Consider the following 15175-nt stretch of genomic DNA (forward strand, 5'->3'; position numbering starts at 1 on the left):
CGGATCCGTGAAGACCAATGCATCGACCCATGACGTAGTAGCACTGACGCCGCTCAGCCAGCTCAGCCATATTTTGTGTGTTGGACGATTTGTTCCGCACAAAATCAAGCCGGGCAGGGGATGCTTCTGAAGACATAAAGGTTTCTAATGGGCTGCATAGAGCAAGGATCCATCCCGTGCTGTGGTGGATCCTTGATCTTGCGATCTTAACGCGTCTGCAATAACCACTGCGCGTTTGGGAAACCAGAGATACGGGGTTCGATTCCCCGCAGTGCCCGCCCTTCCTGCCAGGGTGAGAGGCAGGCGACACCATTTAGCCCCAGCAGCTAAGCGCGTCGTTAAGCCCCAATGACGACCCGTGTTACGAACCTCTTGGCGTTCATCGATTAAATCGGTGAGCTTCATTCATCTTCTCCACGTGCTCTCTCTAAGGCTTTAAGGCTTCAGATCGTTCGGAAAGGCCAGGAATGTGAATGTTTGTGCGAGCTACTTCTAAATTTCATCAAGGTCAGATGCTCGTAGGTAAGGGGCCGGTTTCAAGCTACGTCACGCATTTTTCATCATTGTTTTAAACCTCATTCCCCTTGGTTCTGCACTGGTCACATTGGGCGTAACTCTTACTCCCGTTAATTGCGCTGTGTTAAGCCTAATATCCCAAAAAAGTAGCATTGTTTTGACGCTGAAGTGAGATACACATGCGAAACAAATAAGGAACGTGTGCCTTAGCAAGGGAAGAAGCCACGGTATCCGGCTTTTGGGTCTCAGTTTGTTGTTAAAGATTCTAGCATGATTTGCTGCCCTACCTGAGAGAAAATTTACGCTATACAAAACCTCCTCTTCCTGCTTCGTTGCGCTTCCATTGCACTCCATAAAAACATCCGCATTTATGCGTAACGCACTTAATGGATGGCTGCTAAGCGTGGCTGCTTAGCACTGCATAACCGCATAATCGGCGCTGCTTGAAAACGACGAGATGCTAGCATGTTGGTGAAAGGGAGCAATTATCACACTAAAACGCATATCCCACCTATCCCGATGGAACGAAATGCAGTGTTGCTGAATTTCGACACATAAATGACAACTGTGTCCGCCCCTGCGCCATGCCGTCCCTGAAGCTTGTATACGCCCTCCGCGCCTGACGTCCCAGCGTGCCTTCAGAGACATCGGCCACTCGCAAGCCCCGATGAGTTGCGATCTGCGGCGCGATCCGTGCAGCGTCACGAGAGCCGAGCGTGGCCGGCGCGTCAAACCGAGCGAGTCGACGAGGCAGTGACCTCAGCACACCGGTCTTAACCGTCGAAGGCCAGGGTCACGACGCCGGCGGGAGGAGGAGAAGAGGGGCTAACGACCGCGGCTCGACCGGACGGCCGAGCGGCGACACCTGCCGGCGGGCAGCAAAAGCTGGGGTATCACTGGCTGAGGAGCAGCTATGATAGATAACCTCCAGCGGACAAGTGATCGAAATATACATCCTGCAGCAGGTGAGTTACCACCACAGAAAACCCTCAACAGGGGAGTCGTTACGGGAGATCGCCGTGTAGTGCCGTGTAGATCGCCGTGTAGTGTAGATACGATAGACCATTGCGAGCGGAGGGGCAGCCACAAAAGACCCCCTGTTGTGAGAGGTTTAGCCACGGTGTAGAACCACAATCTAATTGCGGAGGAACAGCAAATGATCAGCCAGTACGTTAACAGCCAGCCCAAGCACTCCAATGATAAGCCCGCAGTCGTGGTGAAGGGCAACGCAAGTGGGATCTCCTCGGGGAGGCGCCACTGCCGTCGGTCGGGTTCAGTTCTCCACACCGACGGAAGAATGAAAGGCTGGGCCAACAGCCGCAGGCGGGCCACGACTTGACCCGCCCGGCAGAGTTCAGTTTTAAGTTCAGCGGTGGGACGGTCTGCGCACGCGTCACGCGGCGGCGGTCCGTTCGGCCGTCGCGTCCGTAGCGCAAAGCGCATCTCGTGGCGGAAGGCGTACGCGCGTGGACTGGCGGGGCGTGAACGGACGCTTACAACCTGACCAGAAGTGTTTTGACGTAGTAAGAGGTGAACCGGAGAGGCCAGCCCTCTGACTGCTGAAGAGGAGAGCGTGAAGGTAAGGATTTTGTGCATGGTTTGGATCTTCCTTGAAACGCGGTGCAAAACATGCTGGTTACTCTGATTGAGTATAACAGGCGGCAACTTACACGGCCTTACGAATGAGCCATGCCACCACATGGGATGACGATGGTGAGTGCCATGACCTTTGCGGAGTTAAACAATACCATTATGGTGTCACATTGGAAGGAAACCCTTTCATGAAGAAAGGGTTTGCGTGCAGTGTGCTCTGATGAATTTGATTGGCTTGACAAATGCATCATCCATATATCAGATGTGACAAGAATTTACGCGCTCTGGTCCCGTGAGCAAAGCTGAAACTTATTGCAATTGAAGCGCTACCATTTCCTACATGCCGCACGGTTTCAACCGACTCATGCACTTGTTAAACCCCATTAATCACAGCCAGGGGCGCAGTTTCGCAAAATGATTTGGGAGGCATGGGGAGGGAGACGGAACAGTGAAAAAATGACGAAAATTGACCCCTGAACACACCAACAACTGGGTTTCTCTCCGGCTATGGCCCGCTTCCTTCTCAAAGTTGGAGGGCTGTAGCCCAAGCTCAGGAGCTGGAACTTCACCACCTCTCAGCTGAATAGAAAACTTTACCCGTGTTCAGGGCATACAGCCCGACTGGCCCTGCCTCACGCCTGGCTCCGTCTCGAGACATCCCGCGAGCCCGTCCGGCGCTGACCCTGCCTCACGTCTGGCTCCGTCTCGAGACATCCCGTGATCCCGTCCGGCGCTGACCCTGCCTCACGTCTGGCTCCGTCTCGAGGCATCCCGCGATCCCGTCCGGCGCTGACCCTGCCTCACGTCTGGCTCTGTCTCGAGACATCCCGCGATCCCGTCCGGCGCTTCCTGTGCGGGCCTGAGCGCCCCCGTCGTGTCAGCAGATGTCGCTGACGGCTCGGACGGCAGGCGGCAGGCGGAAGAGGGCCGATCGGAGGCGAGCGTGGGCAGGCCGGGTTGGTACGGGCCGACTCGGAACCGGTCGTCAGGTCGTGCCGGTCAGCTAGACCGCGTCGCTCCGGCGAATTCCAAACGTAGCCGACGGCGGCGGCGCGCGCCTCGTGGCCACGACGCAGAGCGCTACCGCCGGCCGTGGTCACGATCTCGGCTGCGGAGAGCCGGCTGCGATGACCCCGACCCGGGGTCACGACCTTTGGGTCAAGTGGACGCCTTCGACTCCGCCGGCCGTCGGCCGCAGGCAGTCGCCCTAAGGTGCGGCACATCGGCACACTGAGAGGCAGTTGCGATGGCTCGGCCGCCGACCTGGAAAATTGTGGGCATCCGACCGAACATTATCTTCAGCGTGGCTTTCGTCTAAAGGAAATTTGCGTGCGATGTCTGCAGTTTTATTGCATAAACAACCCGGTGAACAGGTCGATACCTCCCACTGACTTCTTACAACTCACCCCCAGCATCTGACGCTGACCCATCTACGCGTGGCAATGTTGAATGCAGCTGTGTTCCCCAGTCATGTTCCCTGCCTGCCGCATTTGTGCGCAAAGCTGAAGAAAGACAGACCACGCGCTTTATGGACGGCAGATCAGGCTAGGCTGCATTTCGAAGCAGTTTTACGAGGCAGAGCCCGTCACAAAGGCAGGTCAAAGACCTCCGCCTACCTACGTCATCAAGAATGCGACACGACCAGCACATCAACAGTGCGTTGAAAGGCTGTGTCAGCAGACCACAAGCGACAAAATAAGCATGCATCGCTCACCATTTCTGTGTCCGTTTGCAAAATTGCCGACTGCGCAAGGCACGAATGGCGGTGCTGGTCCTACCGCGGCCGCCCTTATGGCATAGGTATCTCTTATGCCATCTCTTATGGCAGTTTCATCACTGCTGACCTGCTGAGCTTGCGGGCAGCCCTCGTCAGCGGCGACATGGTGCCCCGCGCCTGCATACCTTAGTGCATGTAAGGCTCATCAAACCTCAAAGAACCTGGTGTCTGGGAAACGAGAGGCAACAAGTTCGAATCCCCCGTGCCCACCTTTCCAACTAGACTGAGTGACAGCAGACGCCATACATTCTTGGCGTCTGAGCGAGTCGTAGATCGCCTACAATGACGACGGAGCCTGTGTCAGGAGAAATAGTGAAGTTTATGATGATAGGACTTCAGGCTATCTGGTGTGCTGTGCATGGGTTCGCTCAAAAACCGTCATTGAATATTACCTGCCAACAGCTGAGGTCTTGTATGCATAAGAGTAGAGGATTTTCAGTTTAAGAGCCGGAGATGAAATCTGTGTTGTATGGGAAGAGGAAATGGACCTAACTTGGTTGCCTGGGAAACACTGATGTTGTCTGCTTGTTCGCATTTTTGGCGATATTTTGGCGATTTCGGTCAGATGGTTTGGGCTCCGAGACAAACATTGCATTGAAGGTGCACAACTCATTCGAAGAGATGCAAAGCTCAAGCCGTGATTTTAACCGTGCGTCCAGGGCTTCAAAAGCCCCGCTGCGTTCACCCCATACGGAACATTTTGCGGAAGCGAACACGTATCCTACCTGCTGCGAGCCAGTTGAGAGCTTTTTTGCGAAAACCGCTTTCAAATACTCTTTGTCGGCCACCGGTTCAGGTTTCCGGCTGCCCTTCAACGTCGGACGCTCTTCCGGCCTCGCGGAGGCGACCTGGCGCCGTGCCACCAGTCCAGCCCGGTCCCGTCCCGTCCTGCCGTGTCCCGTCCCGTCCCGTCCCGTCCCGTCCCGTCCCGTCCAGCCCGGTCCCGTCCCGTCCTGCCGCCGTGCCACCAGTCCAGCCCGGTCCCGTCCCGTCCTGCCGCGTCCCGTCCCGTCCCATCCCGTCCCGTCCCGTCCCGTCCCGTCCCGTCCCGTCCCGTCCCGTCCCGTCCCGTCCCGTCCCGTCCCGTCCCGTCCCGTCCCGTCCCGTCCAGCCCGGCCTCGCCCCGTCCTGCCGCCGTGCCACCAGTCTAGCCCGGCCCCGTCCCGTCCTGCCGCGTCCCGTCCCGTCCCGTCCCGTCCCGTCCCGTCCCGTCCCGTCCCGTCCCGTCCCGTCCCGTCCCGTCCAGCCCGGCCTCGCCCCGTCCTGCCGCCGTGCCACCAGTCTAGCCCGGCCCCGTCCCGTCCTGCCGCGTCCCGTCCCGTCCCGTCCCGTCCCGTCCCGTCCCGTCCCGTCCCGTCCCGTCCCGTCCCGTCCAGCTCGGTCCCGCCCCGTCCCGTCCGGTCCATTCCAGCCCGGTTCCGTCCCACCCTGCCGCGTCCCATCCCGTGGTCTCGTCCCGTCTCATCCCGTCCCGCCATGCTGCGACCCGTCCCGTCTCGTCCCGTCCTGTCCGGTTCCGTCCCGCCCCGTCCTGTCCCGTCTCGTATCGTCCAGGGTGATAAAGCCGGGCGCCGCCTGTGGATTTGATTTGGTTTACCTTCCGTCCTCATCATGGTCTGCAGCCGCCCTGCTAACGCCGCTGTGGTTCTTGCTAGTGGCCATCCTCCTGCGGTCAGTCCGCGACCGCACTGGTCCGGTTGATGGACATGTCGCATTCGGAAGCTCCCACTCTCTTGGGCGCTAAACTGTACAGTACCCAGTGTCGTCAAATTGGTGCTTGATCACAGAGGGAGAGGCGAATATCCCAGACAAGGCCCGGGTTGCTGGGAATGCTGCTCTCGTCTCAGGTGACGAGCAACACTAGCTGGAGACGGAAGGGCGGACTCGGGCAGAGGGATCCCGTCAGCACTGAGACGCGGTGGGCAGGGCATGGAACGCTCCGCGCTGAAAAGTTTGGACGAGTCTTGGTTATCGCAGAAGCCTCCGGGCATTACGTGCAATAGTGCTCACTGGACTGCGCACTTAAAAAGGCTGGGAATGCAAGGTCACAGATCCCACTACTCGCGGAGAGCTGGGAGAACTCGGGGGTCTCGGAATGAATCCGCGACCTGTGCGGGCCTGATCACTGCATGGGCTACTGCGACTCAACGACGATCCGACATCAATGCAACGTCAGGTCGACATCGTATCAACGTGAAACGAATGTCAACACGATGTGAACTGGCTGCAACCCACGAATGTTGTGGCTGGATCGGTTCCATTGAGTCCAACGACAAGTTTTAGATGTCTGATAATAATGTTCTACCATGTCTCAGAATCACCGGGTGTTATAAATGCTTATTAAAACGGATTAATGTGTGCTGTCTTATCGTACGTATTTTGAAAAGCGTCCCAAATTTTCATCAGCAGACAGTCACCTGTTTTTGTATGATTATCTTGATTTTATCCGTACGACTGATCGTCTGATATTGAAAAAGTGCGTCTACCATACCTTTTGATGCGGGTCCTGATTCCTGGACGGGCGAAGAGGTGCTCAAGGGCTGCTATCTTCGTCTATTTTTACCAGGTGTGGGCCTCTGTGGCGTTCCTGCGTCTTCCACCTCGCTTTCCGGCTGGTACCAGTCCGTCCCAGGCAGTGTCTCCTGCGTCCCCGGTCCATCCCCAGACTGTTACCAGTCCGTCCCAGGCAGTGTCTCCTGCGTCCCCGGTCCATCCCCAGCCTGTTACTAGTCCGTCCCAGGCAGTGTCTCCTGCGTCCCCGGTCCATCCCCAGCCTGTTACCAGTCCGTCCCAGGCAGTGTCTCCTGCGTCCCTGGTCCATCCCCAGCCTGTTACCAGTCCGTCCCAGGCAGTGTCTCCTGCGTCCCCGGTCCATCCCCAGCCTGTTACCAGTCCGTCCCAGGCAGTGTCTCCTGCGTCCCCGGTCCATCCCCAGCCTGTTACCAGTCCGTCCCAGGCAGTGTCTCCTGCGTCCCCGGTCCATCCCCAGCCTGTTACCAGTCCGTCCCAGGCAGTGTCTCCTGCGTCCTCCGTCCATCCCCAGCCTGCTTCAGCTCATCCCTAGCCCGTCATCAGTCTGTCTCCAGCCACCATCAACTCACCACATCCCGTCTCCCGCCACCATCAACTTACCACATCCCATCTCCCGCCACCATCAACTCGCCACATCCCATCTCCAGCCACCTTCAACTCGCCACATCCCATCTTCAGACACCATCAACTCACCACATCCCATCTCCAGCCACCATCAACTCACCACATCCCATCTCCAGCCACCATCAACTCGCCACATCCCATCCCCAGCCACCATCAACTCGCCACATCCCATCTCCAGCCCGTTCCTAGCCCACCAGCCCAGCACCCCAGCTTTTCGTTAGTTTGGCCGTCGATCGCGGCCTCCCCACCTGATTACTTGTTTGGTTGACGCGTTGGTAGGCGGCCAGACATGCGTGCTGGGGTCATGTTCATAACCAGAGGCAAACTGGCGCTTATGCGGTCCGCGACGCTCCTGCCTTCTGGCGCCTCGCCCGAAGGCTGGAGCAGGAGCGCCGCTCGGTGCGCTGGCGTGCCGCAGCGTCGTCGGCCACGTGAGCGCCAGGTATTGATTCACTGGGCAGCGAGACGCCCCGGTCACGTTGCACACCTCGTGCTGGCGTTACCCGGGGTCAGACGCAGTCGCGCGGTCGCCGTCTTCCCCTGCACAGGTGGGTCATCCCGCGCTCGACTCGAAGCCCGCCCTGGCTCGGTTGGTCCTTGGTTCGGTCCTTGGCTCGGTCCTTGGCTCGGTCCGTCTGGAGGCGTTCGGTGCCTGCATGTCCCGTCTCTCAGTCGCCTGTGCTCTTGCCCGTTGCGCATTTGGTGGTTTGACTGTAATGGTACGTGAGGAGCCGGTAGCCGGTCCTATTTACTGATGGTTAGTGAGGGTTCGACCCCGGCAATGGGTGGTCTGGGATAGCCGGGGTGCTGTGCTGTGCGGCTATACAGGCGCCCATGTTGAAGAGGGGGTGCGATGCATGCTGACTGTCGCACTCACGGAAAAGTAGGCGTCTGCTCCCCCCTCCCCTGTAGCATGGTATCCCCTCCTCCTGATGATTTTAGAGTTCCCTTTTAGGTTGATGTCACAAATGCTTTGATATCTGTATGTTCAGGTCTTGTCAGGCTGGTGTAATATGGTAATTTTGGTTGGAGCATGTGCGACCAAAATTTGGATGAACTTAAAGTATTCCCGCAATGCGCTGTGATGCAGTCTTTCTTTGGTCTTCATAGTTTGCTCACCTGACAAGGCCACTACCTGGTCTACCAGTGGCATGTGATCATGAAAAGCCACTGGCCCAACTTGATCCTAAGCTGCGGGTCTTGGTTACATCCACTCTAGTAGCGTAATGAGTCGATGCATAGTTGTCTGAAATTGTACTGTACAGATAGCAATACACCTGAATTCCTGCGTCCACCGCGATGATTAACACGCGCAAGGGGTGGAAAAGAGTTAATCTGAGCCCTGCGCAAGGGGTGGGAAGGGGTTAATCTGAGCCCCGCGCAAGGGGTGGGAGAGGGTTAACCTGAGCCCCTAGGAGTTTTAACAGAATAGTTTCGGAACGTCACGACATAACCGCACCAAAATGTTTATAGCTGTAGGCAATTAGATAGTGGGCTTTTTTAGCATCAAAACACTTTGTTCACCTTGTTTGTTCGCAACTTATGGAAAATAAAGTCAGGCCGTGACCGCCAGCGAAGACAATATCTAGGTATTAAGTTAGGCCGTGACCGTCAGCGAAGACAATATCTAGGGACAAAGTCAGGCCGTGACCGTCAGCGAAGACAATATTTAGGGAATCGTTCAGGCTGCTGATGCGACAACGGAGTGCTAGACGAAGCCATACATCTCTGAGACAGTTGCGTAGACAATAAAACAACTGAATTTGGATTACGGTATATCCTATTGGCCTGGGGTTAGATATGACAGTCAGACCGAGATCCAAACTAACCTGCTTTTTTGCTTGAGAGTTTGCTGTAAGAGGTAGTTTTTGGTGCTCCTTTCAAATATATTAATAGCAGGGACCGTAACAGATATCTTCCATGTACCTCTTAAAAATCAGGGTAGGTCAGGTCAGGTTAGATCAACATTTTGTTTTTGGGAACATACCACCCAGCGTAGCCCTTAACGCTTTTTTAAACGCAAAATTCAAAACGATCTCCCAATAACTTTGGTAATCATGACATTCTGAAGGTAACAAGGCATTGTCCTTGTAGGAACACCAATGGCCTTTTGCTTAGAACGGGTTTCTAGGTTCAAGGTGGTTGCATAAGAAGGTCTGGGCGCGCTTTGGGCACCAACTGGAGTTTGACCTTGTTTGACTGTACTCAACCCGAAGGTCACAATCTGGGAGCCTCAAACGTTGACAAAAGTGATTCCACATACAGGTACCCCCCCCCCCCGAAATGTGACGTCTGCAGTTTGCGAAGTTTTCTAGACCTTGGGCGGGAAATTGACCCCACCAGAGTGAATGGTATTCAACCGGCCACCCAGGTGAGTTCAAATTGGCAAGCTCCGCAAGCTGAAGCCAGATAATAGCGGCCAGCAATATCACTCCTAAAAGTATGCTTGCGCTTGAAAAGTTCGGCACATTTTATTTGTTTGCGAATATTTGGCACATTCCTCTGCCGAACTCCCAGGAGCCCAATCGCATCTTGTCGAAATCCTGCGTTCCATTACAAGGCCCGGAAAAGTTGCGTGACCTTTGCCATTGACAAATCCCGGGGCCCGTAACTCGGGCTGCTGTGTACGTCAGTCAGCAGTTCTTCAGAAAAGTCACACTCAGACGAGATTGTCAATTCCCTATGCCCAGCAGTATGCTCAGGGACGTGTTAAGAGATTTAATTTATCAAACAAATCTTGCCATTGTATGGTTCCTGGTGCAAGCAGCATTCTCTTATTCAAAAATGACTTTTCCAAGCCTAGCAAATCAAGAGAAAATGAGACACTTCCACTTTTGCACTTTGCTCTAATAATCTCATGCATAAGGAGGCCACAACAGGTCATGTGAGGACATGCAAGGTCATATGAGGTCATCCAAGGTCAATGGCCTATGTTGAGCGGAGAGGCTAGATGAACGAATGCGATGCGCGTAGCCACCTCCTTGTCATGTTTGTGAAGCTGATGATGTATCATTTTATGTACCAACGTGCCTGTTCCACGTTTGTTACGAAAATTTTCCGAGCGTTGAAGGGGCTATGTATAATGCAGACGACAGCATGCAAATGCAACTAAAAACAAAACACGCCATCTCGGAACAAAACATATCCAAGACCACCAGAAAATGTACCAAAACGCGCCCATATAGCGGTCGTCAATTTTCTCATCCGCATGAAGTAACCCGCTACATTGCGGAGATTGAAGTCTTACAAGTGAGACAACCCGTCCACCACAGCGGCAGTGCTGATACGGTCAGTCTGGCAGCGACTCTTGATGCCATACAAACGTCACATGACGTGACCAAACGATTGCGCGTATTGGATGACATATTACGGTCATCATGATGCATCAAATGATGATGCATCTATTTGCGGAACATGTCAACTAAGTAGTGAAATGTTGTTATCTGAGGCAGTCTGTTGCCTTTAAAGGAAATATTTTATATTTCAAGCTATTAAGCCAGCATGCTATATCATGAAATGAGCTCGCTTGTAACAATTTGTTTGCTTTTAAGTGTAAAAGACTGCTGTAGACAACATAGTTTCATGATTTGTGAGCATCTTCTTCAATACGCCATCGTTTGATTACATCATGTAAAAACACTCAGCGAGACGCGTCTGGTCCGCCAAAAATAAGCGCCTCGGAAAAGCCGTCCACGTACGATTTAAGCTAATTTCTATGGAAGTTGTGTTGAGCGATCCCCTAGCCCCTTCCAGTTGCATAGGCAAGCGTGGAGGGCCACTGAAAGCACGTGCCCCCCCCCCCCCCCCCCCCCGCTTAGGTACTGAGGGGTACATGAGTCCTTGGGACCAATGAGTAAGGACACGAAAGTTTAGTCGGATGTCGCATTTGGGATCCTAGCGTTGCGTGCCGGGCCCTCAAATGCCAGTCAGAGGGTCCTTTGCGTTGATCGGGGAGGCCCCCTTCACTCGATGACGGTCTCTATGTCGGTCAGTCACCAACGCTACCGAACAGTGGGCTCTGTGTCAGTTTAGGTCCAAGGTGAATTTTCCAAGCAAAGACAAGGCAGGAGCCCGCGATCAACATTGGCCGGGGCCCCTGAGTCAATGAGGGGCCCTGTGTCGGCCAGGAGAACAGAGTGCCTTACAGGGGGTCCTGTGTTGGCAAAGGGCCCATGTCAGTCACGGACTGTGTTACTGACCTGTACCGACTCATAACCTCAAATGTCAGTCAGAAGGCCTCTTTTACCGATTGAGAACCCCGGGAGAATAAGGGCTACTGTTTTGGTCATAGATACCAGCGTTGTATGTCGGGGTCCCTGTAATTACGGTGGCCGTACGTCCGTTAGCAAACCGCAATACCTAACAGGAGGTCCTCTGTCGGTGACAAGTCCCGAGACATGCAGGGGAGCATTTCCTGAACATGGCCATGGAATGGACCCCCAATGCCAGAGGGTCTCTTGCACTTGTTGGGGCCCAAAATATGTACCAAATGTTAGGCTGGCGATAACTGATCTTGTAGCAGCAATGACGGCTCCTGGATAGATCTGAGGTCCACCACCCAATCAGAGAGCCCCCCGCATCAGGGAGGGATCCAACGCATGATGCATCCACCTCAGGGCCTAAGGAGCGACACCACCCAATCAAAGAGCCTCCCGCATCAGGGAGGGATCCAGCGCATGATGCATCCGTCTCAGGGCCTAAGGAGGTCCACCATTCAATCAGAGGGCCTCCCGCATCAGGGAGGGATCCAACGCATGATGCATCCTCCTCAGGGCCTTAGGAGCGACCAGGAGACCTCGCCACGTGTCGCCAGTATGGCGGTCGATACACACCCCGTGCTGGGTTGGAATGGCCCTTGAACTGAAATTGCGAGCGCACATGCCGCTTGAATCTGGACTTGCGAGCGCGCATATTCAGAATTATGTCAGAATTTTGCAGTAATGGACTCAGGCTCGGCAGGCTAAGCATTCTCTGATGAATATCCGTCGGCCATATTGATGCAATTTTACCTCATTTTCATTTACAGCCACTGTTCATGGGGTCCTCAGTATCCATCTAGAACCCATAAAATTTCTCTGGACAAGCCTCTAGGTTTTATCGGTTTAGGAAGAGTCCGCTTAACCACGGTAAACCTGATAGCGCCGGTGCCTTACTGCATAGAGGCATTTAACGACTGCTTCGTTCAGGTAAGTCACTCCAAAACAACAGAATGACACATTCCGCTAGCTTCCCTGGCTTTCGTTCTGATCAAAGGAGTTAAAAGTAAAGAGTTTGCGGAGAGAGCTAAGTCGCCTCGGAATCAAATGGACGAGACAGTTTTTCAGGGGGGCTAATCATCAGCGACCTTTGTCAGCCTTGAGTGCCCATCCCTTATCAAGGCGATGGCTGCGCACCTGCCCCCCCCCCCCCATGTCAACCTCTGAATACATCCTCGCACATCTACGCAGATAATTGCGTTTCCAGCACAAAATTACAACTTTGCTGCCAATGGGCACCTGCAATCGTTTCTTGCTCAATAGCAAAATTTCACATGATCTCTGACAAACCCCAGATATCCATCCAGTTTTAACCAGATAACGACGTTGGTCCTTGCTTTTAATCTGCCTATCTTGTTGCCTTCCTGATTACAATGATAGCTCTGTGAATTGGGGTTGGGGAAGGGACAGATGACACCTGTTGCTGCCATTGCGTGTATTAATGCAGCCATTGCTGGCAACACACCCCAAAAATGTGTGCATAAATTTGGCTCCTCGTCGGAGCGAGACGTATAAAGCATGGGGACAACCGATGCAGTATGACTATGGGGACAAGGGCCGGGTGAATGCTGCCGACCCTTCAGTCAGTGTGAAGTGGTTTATGTGCAGCTTTTTCGCATGTTTAATGACCACACAGTACATCCTGCTCCAACTACACGCTGCATCAGCCTCGCTGAACATGTCTATTCCCATAGTTTTTAAGCCATGCCTTCTTAATCCGCATCGAACACATGGTGCAGCTACCATGACTCAGATCTCCCCTGATGAATGAGCGGTTAGATGCCGACACATATTCGGCCTGACCCCACCCTTTTTGCGCGCTCATTCTGCCCTGCACCGCCTGCCACACGACTGCCCCAGCATGGCCGTTGACACGGCTGTCGGTCTCATGCACCGCCTGCCACACGACTGCCCCAGCATGGCCGTAGACACGGCTGTCGGTCTCATACACCGCCTGCCATACGACCGCCCCAGCATGGCCGTAGACACGGCTGTCGGTCTCATACACCGCCTGCCATACGACTGCCCCAGCATGGCCGTGGACACGGCTGTCGGTCTCATACACCGCCTGTCACACGACCGCCCCAGCATGGCCGTGGACACGGCTATCGGTCTCATGCACCGCCTGCCATACGACTGCCCCAGCACGGCCGTGGACACGGCTGTCGGTCTCATACGCCGCCTGCCATACGACTGCCCCAGCATGGCCGTGGACCCGGCTGTCGGTCTCATGCAAGACCCAGGTGAAATCGCGCTTACTCCTGCGTAACTGGTTTTCATCCGTCATACGCAAAGTAGGCTTAATTTCAGTCGGTTTTGTTTCAGGCCTCTTATTCAGAGTCGTTCAGTCAATTTATTCGGAGTCGGGCTTTCAGAGGCCGCGCTAGAGGGCTTCTGGGGGCCGAGGGAGATTCACTTTGCAATAGGATGCTGGACTACATGCCAAATAGGGGGAACGACGACACGGCGCTTAGCGACGCGTCTCTTCCATAGGGGCGAAACTTTTTACCCTGGCGGACGCAGGCTGAACTACTATGTGGACATTATGAACTGTGGACATTATAAAACACCTCCACCGCAACTTCGCATGGAAAAATGAAGTCTCACACTCAAGATGCATTCGAATACCTCAACGAAACGCTACTATAAATGAGGTACGACTGCCGCGTGCTCGTCTCCTACAGCGTCTGTGTTAATATTAAAACAAGGTGAATTTATTTCAGTGACGAGAGGACCGACGGTCGCTTTCGACTGAGTAGGTCTTCAACCTGAACGCGACAACATCCCAGCCGAGCTCATCAGGCTCCACCGAGAAAATTTGTGTCGCTTCGTCCTGAAGGTGACAACCCGAACCGCCGTCTGCAACGGGATCAACGGTATGGCGCCGGTCCTGATCGCTCTGAGAGCAATGCAGTAGGGACGTGCTTACTTGAAAAGTCTCCTGAAAGCGCTGCCCCTGCCACGTTTCTTGACATGCCACGCTCCTGGTGTTCGGCTATTCGTTAAGTTCTTAACGCTCTCGTAATTTGCCATCCACAATTGTCCCAGTGCAGCGTTTTCTATCCATCTGATCACGGCTCCCGGCCCATCGGCAATCAGGTTCTAGCGCCCCCCCCCCCCTTAAGGCCCATCGGCAATCAGGCTCCAGCGCCCCCCCCCCCCCACTAAGGCCCATCGGCGGGGTGTAAACAGCGCACGTGTCGCTCGCTGCCAGCCGAAGGCCAAGGTTATCACCTTTGGCGTTACATCGGCCGGAGCCCACGTGGACGGCTGGCGAATGTCGCGGGTGGCGGGCGTCAGGTCCGCTGCACACGAGCCAGTGTACGTTCGCCGGCCGGTCGCCTAGGATCGGAGTGGAGGTGGTTGTGACCGGGCATTGCCGGCTGTTTCAGGAGACGGCGTACAGCTAGTGAACGAATGGACTGAGCCGACGGAGCGCGCCGGTTAAAGGTACGTTGATTTGACTATCACCTAGTGTTGTCGTGCTCTGAGCTGGTGACTGCAGACAAGCAGACTGAGCTGGTGACTGCAGACAAGCAGATTCGCGGGCAGGCCTCCTCAGCCATTGTGCCTCGCCTGCTTGTGGCTATGAACGTCGACGGTCAGTGTAAAGCGGTTCATGCAAGCCTCTAGGGCTTAGAATCGATTCCCTCGCTATGGGTGCATTCCACGCAGCAGGAAGAACAATCCACGAAGGATGAATACTTTAATTTTCCACGAAGGACGAATAATAGTTTTGGGCACTACTGATCCATGGTAAAAGGTTTCTTCTCGTCGACTTTCTTATCGGTCTAAATAGTCTTCGCGCAAGCACTGCAAGAGGCTCGTAGGTAGTTCATACGGGCGTTTTCAAAAATACTCCAGCGGCTCATTCAAC

General features: G+C 54.6%; 1 protein-coding gene across 1 annotated transcript in view; it reads left to right on the forward strand.

Annotated features, from left to right (window-relative positions):
- The first annotated feature begins 1397 nt into the window (after positions 1 to 1397).
- The window catches only part of LOC119103083 (PR domain zinc finger protein 1), a 32671-nt gene continuing 18893 nt past the window's right edge, over positions 1398 to 15175 (forward strand). Inside the window, exons 1-3 of the mRNA XM_037226531.1 lie at positions 1398 to 1481; positions 14022 to 14174; positions 14691 to 14748. The gene's annotated coding sequence lies outside the window, so the exon portion shown is untranslated. The remainder of the gene's footprint in view (positions 1482 to 14021; positions 14175 to 14690; positions 14749 to 15175) is intronic.

This window comes from Pollicipes pollicipes, unplaced genomic scaffold (assembly GCF_011947565.3).
Source record: "Pollicipes pollicipes isolate AB1234 unplaced genomic scaffold, Ppol_2.1 Scaffold_5724;HRSCAF=6776_pilon_pilon_pilon, whole genome shotgun sequence".
NCBI classification, from domain to species: Eukaryota; Metazoa; Arthropoda; class Thecostraca; order Pollicipedomorpha; family Pollicipedidae; genus Pollicipes; species Pollicipes pollicipes.